The sequence below is a fragment of the Barbus barbus genome, assembly GCF_936440315.1.
Source record: "Barbus barbus genome assembly, chromosome: 15".
Classification (NCBI taxonomy): Eukaryota; Metazoa; Chordata; class Actinopteri; order Cypriniformes; family Cyprinidae; genus Barbus; species Barbus barbus.
The window spans coordinates 24,257,844-24,270,879 of record NC_136743.1 but is presented as its reverse complement, the minus strand read 5'-3'; positions in this window follow the sequence as shown (position 1 = coordinate 24,270,879).

Below are 13,036 nucleotides of genomic sequence, written 5' to 3'. Positions count from 1 at the left end.
CACTCATCTACCGACCAAGTCTTGTCTGGATGAATCTCATATTTCTGCGTTAGTTCTTGTCTAACTTTCTCAGTGACTATTAGGTTCATTTGTACTCCTAACAGTGATTTGAATTCGCTATCTGACCACAAAGGAGTCGCTAGACCACCTTTTTCAGTTGTGGGGATCAGTCTAGCATTCTTTCTAAACATATTGTGAGTTTCTTTGTTACCACACAATCAAAACACTAAAACTTCTCTGTTCAACAGAGGGTATGCTTGTTAACACATCAACTATTGTTAACCTTCCTTGCCAGAGCAACGGATAACGCAAATTACTAGCACTTTACGCTAATCTTCTCTGCCGAAACAGAGGGTCACAAATATTAGCACGTAATGCTAATCTTCCCTGCCTGAACAGAGGATAACCAATTCTTCCCTGCCTGAACAGAGGGTCACAAATATTAGCACGTAATGCTAATCTTCCCTGCCTGAACAGAGGATGAATCTTCTCTGACTACACAGAGGATAAATCACCTTCCCTGGTAAAGCAGAGGATAAATCTTCCCTAACTTTACAGAGGATAAACCTTCTCTAGCAACGTAGAGGATAAACTAGTCTGTTAAACAACCTTCCCTGATTAGACAGAGGATAAGGAATATTAACATGTAATGCTAATCTTCCCTGCCTGAACAGAGGATAAATTTCATCTCTAAAAGAAAACTTTAGAGGATAACTTAGTTAACCAAACCCTACAGCTGTCTGTTAACTCTTCTCTGACGGCGCAGAGGATAATACATTTGTACTGGTCTTAAAGTTCTTTTGGATAGAGTGGCACTCACCAACCCTTGGTTTTACAGAAAGATTCAGTCTGGAACACAGTCAGATCTTTGTTGAGCTTGAAGTTTCAATCTGGATTCAGAAGATTCAGTCTGGAATGCAGTCAGATCTTTGTTGAGCTTGAAGTTTCAATTTGGATTCAGGTGAGGAGCTCTATCCGGGTCACGGCACCAAAACTGTTGGAAACTTTTTCCTTCGTCAAAGCAGAGACCAGGAGACTTTGGGATAAGTTACTCTTTATTGAGAACTTGCTGTAGTCGCTGTAGTCATCCAAGTCTGACTCAAACAGTATACATTGTAGTTTATATACATTTTGAGGGGGAGGGATACAGAGGTGGAGACAATCTAAACAAAGAATTCAAATACAGTACAGGAATCGGCCCATTACCAGAATTTCCCTAGCCCTGACATCATCAGCATAACAGTGTGATTCAAATGCATGGGTGCTAATCCCATCAGCCTGACAGTATCACCCAAATGGTCAGGAAGTGCCTAAAGACAAAAGGTTAATGTCTCAGACACCTGGGCTGCCTGACTTCATCTTAGAATGTCATCATCTGTACCTCAAAATGTAAAACACACTGTTTCAGTTTATATACTATTACATTGGAACCTAGATTTATCATTTTAGAAATTTGTAATCCAACACCTGAATAATTGCTTTTTAGTTTTAATTCTGTCTGCACTACGATCTTGGATTCTGTGGCTCCACTGAGGACTAAACATCACAAGTTAACTCCTGAGCCATGGTTGAATAATACTACTTGGACATTGAGATGGGCTTGCAGAAGGGCTGACAGAAAATGGAAAAAGGACAAACTACAGATTTCTTCTGAAATGTTAAAGGATTCTCTTAAGTATCAGAAGGCGGTGAGAGTGGCCAAATGAGATTCTTTTAACTCTTATAGATAAAAATCATAATAATCCTAGAACCCTTTTTAATTCCATTAATGCTGTGTTAAATCCTGTAGTCTGTGTGCATCCTACAGAGTCAGTGGCTATGTGTGAGCGGTTCAGCCATTTTTATTTTATTAATAAGATATCTGAGATCAGACATACCATCAAATCAGTTGCTGGCGATCCTGCAGGCCATTAAAAATATACAGGTTTCTTTAGTCAGTTTACACCTATTTCGCTTTCTTTTTTAAATGACATTGTTAATCAACTCAAACCACACTTCACACTTAGACATAATTCCCTCACGGTTATTTAAACAAGTGTTCAGTGTAATGGGTCCGACACTTTTAAATTTGATCAATAAATGCCTTGACTTAGGAGTTGTTACGGACTATTTAAAACATGCCTCGGTACAACCCAGACTTAAGAGGCCTAATTTAGATTCCTCTGATGTATCGAATTTCAGACCCATTTCTAACCTTCCATTTTTAGCAAAAAATTATAGAGAAAGTGGTTTTTCATCAACTACCAATTTTCTTGGTCAATTACAAAATTTTGGATGCATTCTAATCAGGTTTTAGGAGATTTCACACCAGACGGCTCTTTTAAAAGTGTTCAACGACATTCTTTTAGCTACTGACTGTGGAGATTCTGTAGCTCTGGTACTTTTAGACTTGAGAGCTGCTTTTGACACTGTAGACCACAATGTTCTACTGTCCCGCTTAGAACAGGTAGTGGGAATTAGAGGTTCAGCTTTAAATTGGTTCCAGTCTTATCTTACAAACAGAAGTTTCTCAGTATATATGGTAAATTTCACTCTTCCTCTGTACCTTTGGCCTGTGGGGTCCCTCAAGGCTCTACTCTAGCTCCCATGTTATTTTCCTTGTATATGCTTCCCCTCGGATCTATCTTTGAGAAGTATGGTATAAGCTATCATTGTTACGCAGATGACACTCAAATATATATTCCTTTGAAACACAAGAATGGATTAGAAACGGTGGCTGCCTGCCTCTTGGATGTTAAAGCATGGATGTCTCTAATTTTATTAAGTCTGAATGAGAGTAAAATATGAGCATATTATCCCTGTCCTTCAGTCGTTACATTGGTTACCCGTGCGCTACAGGGTTAATTTTAAAGTGCTCTTACTGGTTTTTAAGTCTATAAATGGTTTAGCACCCTCTTACCTCTCGGATCTGTTGATAGACCACCAACCTGCAAGAGCTCTTAGGTCTGCCAACTTAAGGTTCTTAGTGGTTCCTAGAACCAGACTCAAGTCTAGGGGTGATTGGGCATTCACCGTAGCTGCTCTGAGACTTTGGAATAGTCTTCCTACAGAAATCAGAATCTCCCCTACACTATACATTTTTAAATCCAGGTTAAAATGTTTTTATTTGATCTGGCTTATTATTCGTGATTTGAATTTGCTCTGCCCTGTGTCTTGCATTTTTATTCTGTTTGTGGTTACTTTGTACAGCACACTGGTCAACAGTAGTTGTGTTTAGTTGTGCTTTATAAATAAATTGAATTGAATTGAATTGAATTGAATTGAATTGAATTGAATTGAATTGAATTTAATTTAATTTAATTTAATTTAATTTAATTTAATTTAATTGATGGAGTTTTGGTTCCTTGCTGCTGTCGCCTCTGGCTTGCTTAGTTGGGGACACTTAATTTCCAGTGATATTGTCAACTTTATTGCACAAATACTATTAGAACTGAGCTACACGATTACATCATTGAATTCAAAGATGAACTGCCTTTAACTGAAGAGTGTTTGCTATTGTCATTTTGCATTACCGACACACTATTGGATACTATAAAGCTGCTATGACACAATCTGTATTGTTAAAAGCGCTATATAAATAAAGGTGACTTGACTTAGACAGATAGATAGATAGATAGATAGATAGATAGATAGATAGATAGATAGATAGATAGATAGATAGATAGATAGATAGATAGATAGATAGATAGATAGATAGATAGATGGATGTCAATGTTAATTTGATGTCCAATACCGACGTCAGCTGATGTTGATATTTGTTGTTTCTAGATGGTGTAACCAAAATCAAAGTCATGTCCAGCATCAGCCTGATGTTATGTTGATGTCCTGTGCCTGCTGGGACAGTCTGTGGCACTGACAAATTATTTTTGTGGTTATAGAAATAGAAAAATTGTCATTGAAATGTGGCTTTATCAGACACTTGCACTTAACATTTTATGAAAATCAAGCTCAAATGGAGTTAACAAGGTTTTTGACCAGCGAATAACATAGTTTTTTGTATGTCATTAGAACTGCTGTATCTGAGGTAATACAGGTGCATCTCAATAAATTAGAATGTTGTGAAAAATTAATTTTTTCTTGTAAGTTATTTCAAAAAGTGAAACTTTCATAGATTCATTGCATGTAAAGTAAAACATTTCAAATGTTGTTTTGTTTTAATTTTGATGATTAGAGCTTACAGCTCATGAAAGTCAAAAATCAGTATCTCACATTTGAGTTTCAATTAATGACCATCCCTACAGTATAAATTCTGGGTATCTCTTGTTCTTTGAAACCACAATAATGGAGAAGACTGCTGATTTGACAATGATCCAGAAGACGAACATTGACGCCCTCCACAAAGAGGGTAATTCACAGAGGGTCATTACTGAAAGGGGTGGCTGTTCAAGGAGTGCTGTATCAAAGCATATTAAATGCAAAGTTGACTGGAAGAAAGAAATTGGGTAGGAAAATGTGCACAAGCAAGAGGGATGACCGCAAGCTTGATAATACTGTCAAGGAAAGCTGATTCAAACACTTGTGAGAGCTTCACAAGGAGTGGACTGAAGCTGGAGTCAGTGCATCAAGAGTCACCACGCTCAGAAGTCTTCAGGAAAAGGGTTACCAAGCCACTTCTGAACCAGAGACAACGTCAGAAGCGTCTTACCTGGGCTGTGGAGAAAAAGAACTGGACTGTTGCTCAGTGGTCCAAAGTCCTCTTTTCAGATGGAAGTTCTTTCTTTGGGCAGGAGTTCCCCTAGTGCAAGTAGTGGTCTCACGGTACCAAAATGTCTGTATTCAGTACCAATACGAAAGCAAAACACAAAAACATGCTAATTAAAAAACACATTATTTTTATGAATAAAGTTAAACAAAAATAAACTGTACAAAAATCAATGCCATTCTTTATGCTTATTTAATATAGTTTTTCCACAAGTAATAAAAGTATGAAAAAAAGTAAACAAGTTTCACCGAAAAGTTTTTGTCATATTTCTGCTGAATCTGAAAAACAACTGTAAACTGTTGTCTGTTTTAGTGTTTGCTGGTGTGTTTCATTATCTTCCTCAGCCTGCAGCTGTAAAAGGAAAATATAATATACTTAAGTAAAGCATTGGGCTGACTCAACTTTCGGATTGTGCATCAAGACCCGGGTTGACCAGTTGCATGTCGCAACTCGCCCACCATCTCCTCCTTTGGAGTCAGAAGCACCTCAGGTAGCCGTTCATATTCCAGGCAAGCTCAATCGAGCAGCTGACGAGCTCTCTCTCCGGCCCATTGTCCCGGAAGACAGTCCAGCTGATTTGGAGATGTTTCGTTGATGCTCAGGTAGACCTGTTTGCCTCTCCGGACACGTCCCACTGCCAGCTGTTTTATGCCCTGTCCGAGGGGACTCTCGGCACGGACGTGCTGGCACATAGCTGGGCTCGGGGCTTACACAAGTATACGTTTCCCCCAGTGAGCCTTCTCACACGGACACTGCGCAAGGTCAGGGAGGACGAGGAGCAGGTCCTCTTAGTGGCACCATACTGGCCCAACTGGACTTGGTTTCCAGAACTTATGCTCCTCGCGACAGCCCCTCCTTGGCCAATTCCTCTGAGGAAGGATCTCCTTTCTCAGAGAGGGGGCACTCTCTGGTCTTCGCGCCCAGAACTGTGGACTCTCCACGTGTGGTCTCTGGTCGGGATGTGGAGGTTCTAGGTGGTCTACCTCCAGCGGTAGTGAACACCATCACTTCAGCTAGGGCGCCGTCTACAAGACCGGCTTATGTGCTGAAGTGGAACCTGTTTGTCGATTGGTGTTCTCCCCAGCGGGAAGACCCCCGTAGATGCCTGATCATGGTCGTGCTCTCCTTTCTACAAGAAGGGCTGGAGCAAAGGCTGTCTCCCTCCACCCTCAAAGTGTATGTTGGCGCTATCACAGCAAATCACGAGGTAGTTGACGGCAAGTCCGTCAGGAAGCATGACATCATCATCAGGTTCCTCTGCGCTCCCACCTGGTTCCCTCTTGGGATCTCCCCTCGGCCCTGACGGCTTTGATGGTGGAGTAGGGGTGGGCGATACGGAAAAAACATCATATAACGATTTTTAAAAAAAAAACACGATTCACGATTTTAGCATGATTCTTTGTCATGTTGGCTTTACTATTTTGCAAGTTTTTGTAATTTCCCTATTATAAGCCTTTCAAGGTAACAGAATAAAACAATTTAAAAAAAGAGTGGCAGATCTTTAGGCCAAAGTGGGCAAAGATAAAAATATTTTTTCATTATTTTATCTTTGTTATTAAAAAATAAGAACAAAGATACAAATACACATAATATACAAATTTAACAGTGCTTTATTTTCAGGTACAATAGGTGTATTTAGCAGGAGCATTCAAGAAAATTAATGAACAAATACATAAAAAGAAACACTATATAGATTGATTCCTAAAGCAACTGTATTAAAGTTCTTCAGTCAAGAGCAGTGAGTGATTTTTCTCTTTGTGTTTTGTTGTTTTATTAACGTTAAAGGAATAGTTCACCCAAAAATAAAAATTGTCATCTGTCTGTCAATTCTGTCTTAGTTGTTTTATTTTTATATCACCATTTACTCACTCAGAAGTTGTTTTAAACCTGAATGAGTTTCTTATTCTGCTGAACAGAAATGCTATTTTGAGGAACATGGCAAACCAAACAGTTGCTGATCCACAGTGAATTCAATGTGGACCAGCAACTGTTAGGTTACCCACATTCTTCAAAATATCTTCTTTTGTGTTTAGCACAAGAAATAAATTAATACAGGTTTGGGACAACGTGACAGTGAGTAAATAATGACAGAAATTTAATTTTAGGGTGATCTATCCCTTTAATGACAGTTGGCTGTCCCTTTAAAACCTGCGCACATCTATACAGGCACGTATCTGTTTTTCTCTCAACTGTTTACTTTAATTTTAGACATGACCAACTGAGTCTATACGTAAACCTTGTGTGTTTTGAAAGTATTAGCGCAAAAGATAACTTAGTTCAGTAATCAGGCGCTGTTTGACGGGATTTAGTGTGCATGCTTCGGGTGTATGCGGCGCTCAGAGAAAGTACACGTCAGACCAGTGTGCGAATGAAACATTTGACTGCCAAGGTTTTAAATAATGCACTTTTGTGATTGCGAATAAGTGCAGTGTCCTGTGATAGTAACTCAACCGCTAAGTTAACACTGATGTCAATGCATGTGACGTTGTACAGTAGGCTATATGACGGAGGTGCCAGAACTGCAGCAGACAGAATATGAGCTGTAGCACGATACTACGATATTTCTTCAAAAGCAGATTGTGGAGACTCTGCAGTCAGTAGATAAATCAGTCAGTAAATAAATCAATAAATCACTGCTCTCTTGTCTCCTCTGAGGCTGCGGCTCTAAATAGTCTTTTGTGCATGTCAATGCAGCCAAAGACAATAGCTAGCATGCTTTGCTCGAACTTTCGCCATGGTGTTAGAACTGCTACACCACTGTCGCTTGCGAAAACACAATGTCAGCTCGTTTTTTTTTCACAAGTTTGCACAGAAAGGCTTACCAAAAAAAATTGGTCGGCACACAGCGTCATTACCTCATAATCTTTCGACTCGTCGAAAGGGTATAAGACTTACAACACAGCAGCGTGCAATGTCTTGTTCTGTGTCAATGCCCTTGGTTCCCTCCTTTCAGGGAACTGAAGTTACGTACGTAACCGGAGACATTCTCTATCAAGTCAGTCTCTCTACATTGCATAGCTCACTCTATGGGGAAAGCGTACAATCCTACTGTGTTGTACTCCCAACACCTGGTGAGAAGAGCCTAATGAGCCAGACTCAACAGAGCTGAGCCTGTTGAATGCTTCATTAATAGGGCACTCAGGAGACAAACAGATGCCCTCCAGCTCAAACCGAGTGGGACAAAGCACGGTAATACAACCATGACACTACACATAGACTGGCTGCAACACTTCTAATGCCACATACATATGCAACACACAGTGCTGCTTGAAAGTTTGTGAACCCTTTAGAATTTTCTATATTTCTGCATAAATATGACCCAAAACATCATGAGATTTCCATACAAGTCCTGAAAGTAGACAAAGAGAACTGAATCAAAAAATATGTTCTTTGTCATTTATTTATTGAGAAAAATGATACAAGTCAAGTCACTTTTATTTATATAGTGCTTTTAACAATACAGATTGTGTCAAAGCACTTAACAGTATCAAATTGGAGGAGTGTCAGTAATGTATAAAAATAAGATTAAACTCAAAATTTTCAGTTAAGGCATTTCATTATTGAATTCAGAGATCTCATTGTCTAGATCAGTTTAGTTTAAATAGTATCTGCGAAATCAAATTGACGATAATCACTAGAAATTAAGTGTCCCCAACTGAGCAAGCCAGAGGCGACAGCGGCAAGGAACCAAAACTCCCTCTGTGAAAGAATGGAGAAAAAAAAAACCTTGGGAGAAACCAGGCATCAGTTCTCAGCCAGTTCTCCTCTGGCCAGGAGATAATTGTTTATTTATTGTTTGCTTATTGTTTTAATTAAAATTTTAAATGTATACATTTATTTATTTCTATATTATATTGTTGCAAAAACGAAGACTCCAGACAGACGAGGACCAGGAACACTGTAGCAGATGGCACACGATGAACAACACGGAGGACATCAACCAACGATCTGACAAGGAGAGGAGAGTGCGGTGAGACTTTGTAGGTGAGTAGATTGGCAGCAGCTGGTGCGGGAATTGAGATCAGCTGGCGCGCTGATGACTGGAGTGAGTGGTCACGCCCACTCACACACACACACACACACACACACACACAGAGAACAACAATACAGGAGACATGAAGAAACCAGTGAATTCATGAACCGTGACAGTACCCTCCCTCCTAGGAACGCCTCCTGGTGTTCCCAGACTCCCTTACCTGTCGATTGTAATCATCAATAAGGGAGTGATCCAGAATGTCTCTAGCAGGCACCCAACTTCTCTCCTCCGGACCGTAACCTTCCCAGTCCACCAAGTACTGAAATCCGCGTCCCCTCCGCCTTGAGTCCAGAATACGATTAACCGAATAAGCAGGTTCCCCTTCTACGAGTCGCGGCGGTGGGGGAACCGGGGCTGGCAGATTAATACGGGCATAAAAGACGGGTTTGATTTTGGATACATGGAACACGGGATGAATTCTCCTGTACTCTGGAGGAAGATTGAGGCGGACTGCCACCGGACTGATGATCTTGGTGACAGAGAACGGGCCAATGAATTTAGGAGCAAGCTTATTCGACACGGAGCGGAGAGGAATGTTCTTGGTAGAAAGCCACACTTTGGAACCGACGACGTATACGGGGGGTCTAGACCGGTGGCGATCGGCCTTGGCCTTGGTGCGTGCTCCCACTTGGAGTAGAGTCTCGCGGGCTCTAGTCCAAGTGCATCGCACACCTCTGGACAAATTCGTGAGCGGAGGGGACCGCGACTTCGGATTCCAGACTAGGAAAAATTGGTGGCTGGTAACCTATACTACATTCAAACGGAGATAGGCCCGTGGATGACACTGGTAACGAATTGTGGGCGTACTCCACCATTGACAGTTGTTGGCTCCATGAGGAAGGATTCCTAGAGACCAGACATCGCAACGTTCTCTACAAATCCTGGTTGGCTCTCTCAGTTTGACCATTGCTCTGGGGATGAAACCCTGAGGACAGACTAACAGTAGCACCCAGTAATTTACAAAACTCTTGCCAAAATTTGGACACGAATTGTCTATTTCTCTGTCGGAAACCACGTCCGTCGGGAGGCCATGTAACCGAAAGACGTGGTTAACGACTGTTAACGCTGTCTCCTTGGCTGAGGGTAATTTGGGCAAGGGAATAAAGTGGGCCGCCTTCGAGAACCGGTCCACCACGGTCAAAACTACCGTGTTACCCTGAGAGGGTGGGAGGGCGGTGACAAAATCTAGAGCGATATGGTACCAGGGTCTCGAAGGGACCGGCAGCGGTTGAAGGAGCCCATCTGGGGGTCTATTGGAAGTCTTACCAGTGGCACAAACTGAGCAAGCCAAAACAAAACTGTGAACATCGCGAGCCATGAGTGGCCACCAAAATCGTTGCTTGACTAAAGATGTAGTGCGACTGACTCCTGGATGACAAGCCACACTGGAACAATGACCCCACTGAATAACGTCGGACCGTAAGCCCTCTGGCAAAAATAACCGGTTCGGTGGGCAGCCGACCGGAGGCGTTACCCCTTGTAAGGCCGTCTTGACCTTCGATTCGACCTCCCATGTGAGTGTGGAGACAATTAGGGTCTCCGGAAAAATGCACTCGGGAGTAGACGGGCGATCGGCACGGTCAAAAATACGTGATAAAGAATCGGGTTTGATGTTCTTGGAACCTGGGCGATACGAGAGAGTAAAGTCAAAACGCCCGAAAAAAAGTGCCCACCGAGCCTGCCTGGAGTTCAATCTCTTAGCAGTTCTAATGTATTCCAAATTCTTATGATCGGTCCATACGATAAAAGGTACCCCCGACCCTTCTAACCAGTGACGCCATTCTTCCAATGCTAGCTTGACTGCCAACAACTCTCGGTTACCAATGTCATAATTACTTTCGGCAGGGGACAACTGGTGGGACAAAAATGCACACGGATGCATTCTGTTGTCTGCAGGAGAACGCTGGGATAGCACTGCACCTACCCCCACCTCTGACGCATCGACCTCCACCATGAACTGACGTGATGGATCAGGGGTAACTAGGATGGGGGCTGAAACAAAGTGGCTTTTCAGTTTGGCAAACGCAACCTCAGCTGCGTTTGACCACCTGAACGTAGTTCTGGGGGAGGTCAAGGCGGTCAGAGGAGAGGCTAGTTGGCTGAAATTGCGAATGAACCGCCGGTAGAAATTGGCGAACCCTAGAAACCTCTGTAGGGCCTTACGGGAATCTGGACTTGGCCAATCCACCACAGCCTTAACTTTCTCAGGATCCATACGCACTCCCTCAGATGACACAATGTACCCTAAGAAAGGAACAGACTGTGCGTGAAAAGTGCATTTCTCCCCCTTGACAAAAAGCCCATTCTCTAACAGCCTCTGAAGCACTCGTCGAACGTGCTGCACGTGCTCCTGGAGAGAAGAAGAAAAAAATCAATATGTCATCCAGGTAAACATATATGAATTGATCGACCATATCTCGCAGCACGTCGTTGACGAGTGCCTGGAAGACTGCCGGGGAGTTGGACAGACCGAAGGGCATGACCAAGTATTCAAAGTGCCTCCTGGGGGTGTTAAAGGCAGTCTTCCATTCATCCCCCCTGCTAATGCAGACCAAATGATAAGCGTTACGTAAGTCCAGTTTAGTGAAGATTGACGCTCCCTGCAACCTCTCGAAGGCTGAGGACATCAGCGGCAAAGGATACGTATTCTTTACCCTGATGTTGTTCAGCCCCCGGTAGTCAATACATGGTCGCAGGGACCCGTCCTTCTTCCCCACAAAAAAAGAACCCCGCCCCCGCTGGAGAAGAGGAGGGACGGACGAACTCCGCAGCTAGAGAATCAGAAATATATTTCTCCATAGCCTCTCTCTCTGGAACAGAATGTGAATATAACTTGCCCTTAGGCGGAGATGTACCTGGCAGTAACTCTATAGCACAGTCATAGGGACGATGCGGAGGGAGAGAAGCAGCACGAGACTTACTGAACACCTCCTTCAGGTCGTGATACTCTGTGGGCACGTTAGACCAATCCACTGCCTCCTCCTGAAATGTAGAAACAGAAACAGACGGACAAGCAGACACAAGACAAGACTCATAATATTTACTGCTCCACTCCGATACTGATTTCTGCTGCCAATCGATCCTTGGGTTGTGTTTGGTGAGCCAGGGGTGACCTAAAACAATAGGTGCGAGGGGGGAGTCCAGAATGTTCCACTGACACTCTGCCGCCAGAGTCCGGAACTCGATGGAGTAATCAGACACGACCTTTCCTCTTGTCTTAGATCCGCGAGGATCCGAGCTGCCTCTCTTCCCGCAACCGCGCGGTCAAAAACTCCTTTCATCTCGGCGGAGAGTGTCTGGAACGAGGCACAGCATGGATCTTGGTTCTCCCACACGACTGTTCCCCATAGCGCCGCTCTCCCTGTCAGTAGCGTGAGCACGAATGCTACTTTGCTCTTTTCACTCGCAAAGGTTCTGGGCTGCAGAGAAAAGTGCATCGAACAGCGAGTTAAAAATGCTCTGCAAAAGTTTGGCTCACCGTTGTATAACTCGGGAGTGGGTAGGCGGGGCTCTGACAGGGAGACGTTCTCAGTTGGTACGAGGGGAGTTGGCGGTGTGGGTGGCGCAGTGGGATCTCGCAGATGTTGTAAGTGCTGGGTGAGCTCGGACACCTGCGCCACAAGAGCTTGAATGGCCCGACCCGAGTCCTTCATGTTCCTCTCCTGGGCATCCATCCGGGAAACGCTGGATCGGATGAAATCCTCCAGAGAGGAAGAGGATCCACTTGCTGCTTCCATAGCCTGGTCAGATCATTCTGTCACGGAAAAACGAGGTGGAAACAAAGATGCAAGTGCAAACAGTATTTATTTGGTCAGAGGACACAAACTGAGTAAAGTCTCTCGGGTGGGCTGGTGGCGCAGGGACAAGATGGACAGCGTGCTGGTGACGGTGAATGGTGAGTGGTGATGGTGAATCCAGTGCAGGTGAACATCCAGACGAGACGAAAACCACGAAGACTCCAGATAGACGAGGACCAGGAACACTGTAGCAGACGGCACACGATGAACAACACGGAGGACATCAACCAACGATCTGACAAGGAGAGGAGAGTGCGGTGAGACTTTATAGGTGAGTAGATTGGCAGCAGCTGGTCCGGGAATTGAGATCAGCTGGCGCGCTGATGACTGGAGTGAGCGGTCACGCCCACTCACACACACGCACACACACACACAGAGAACAACAATACAGGAGACATGAAGAAACCAGTGAATTCATGAACCGTGACAATCTGATCCAGACACGGACTGAGAAACAGAATAAGAAAGAAACAGACAAATATTAGTGTAGATGCCAGTTCT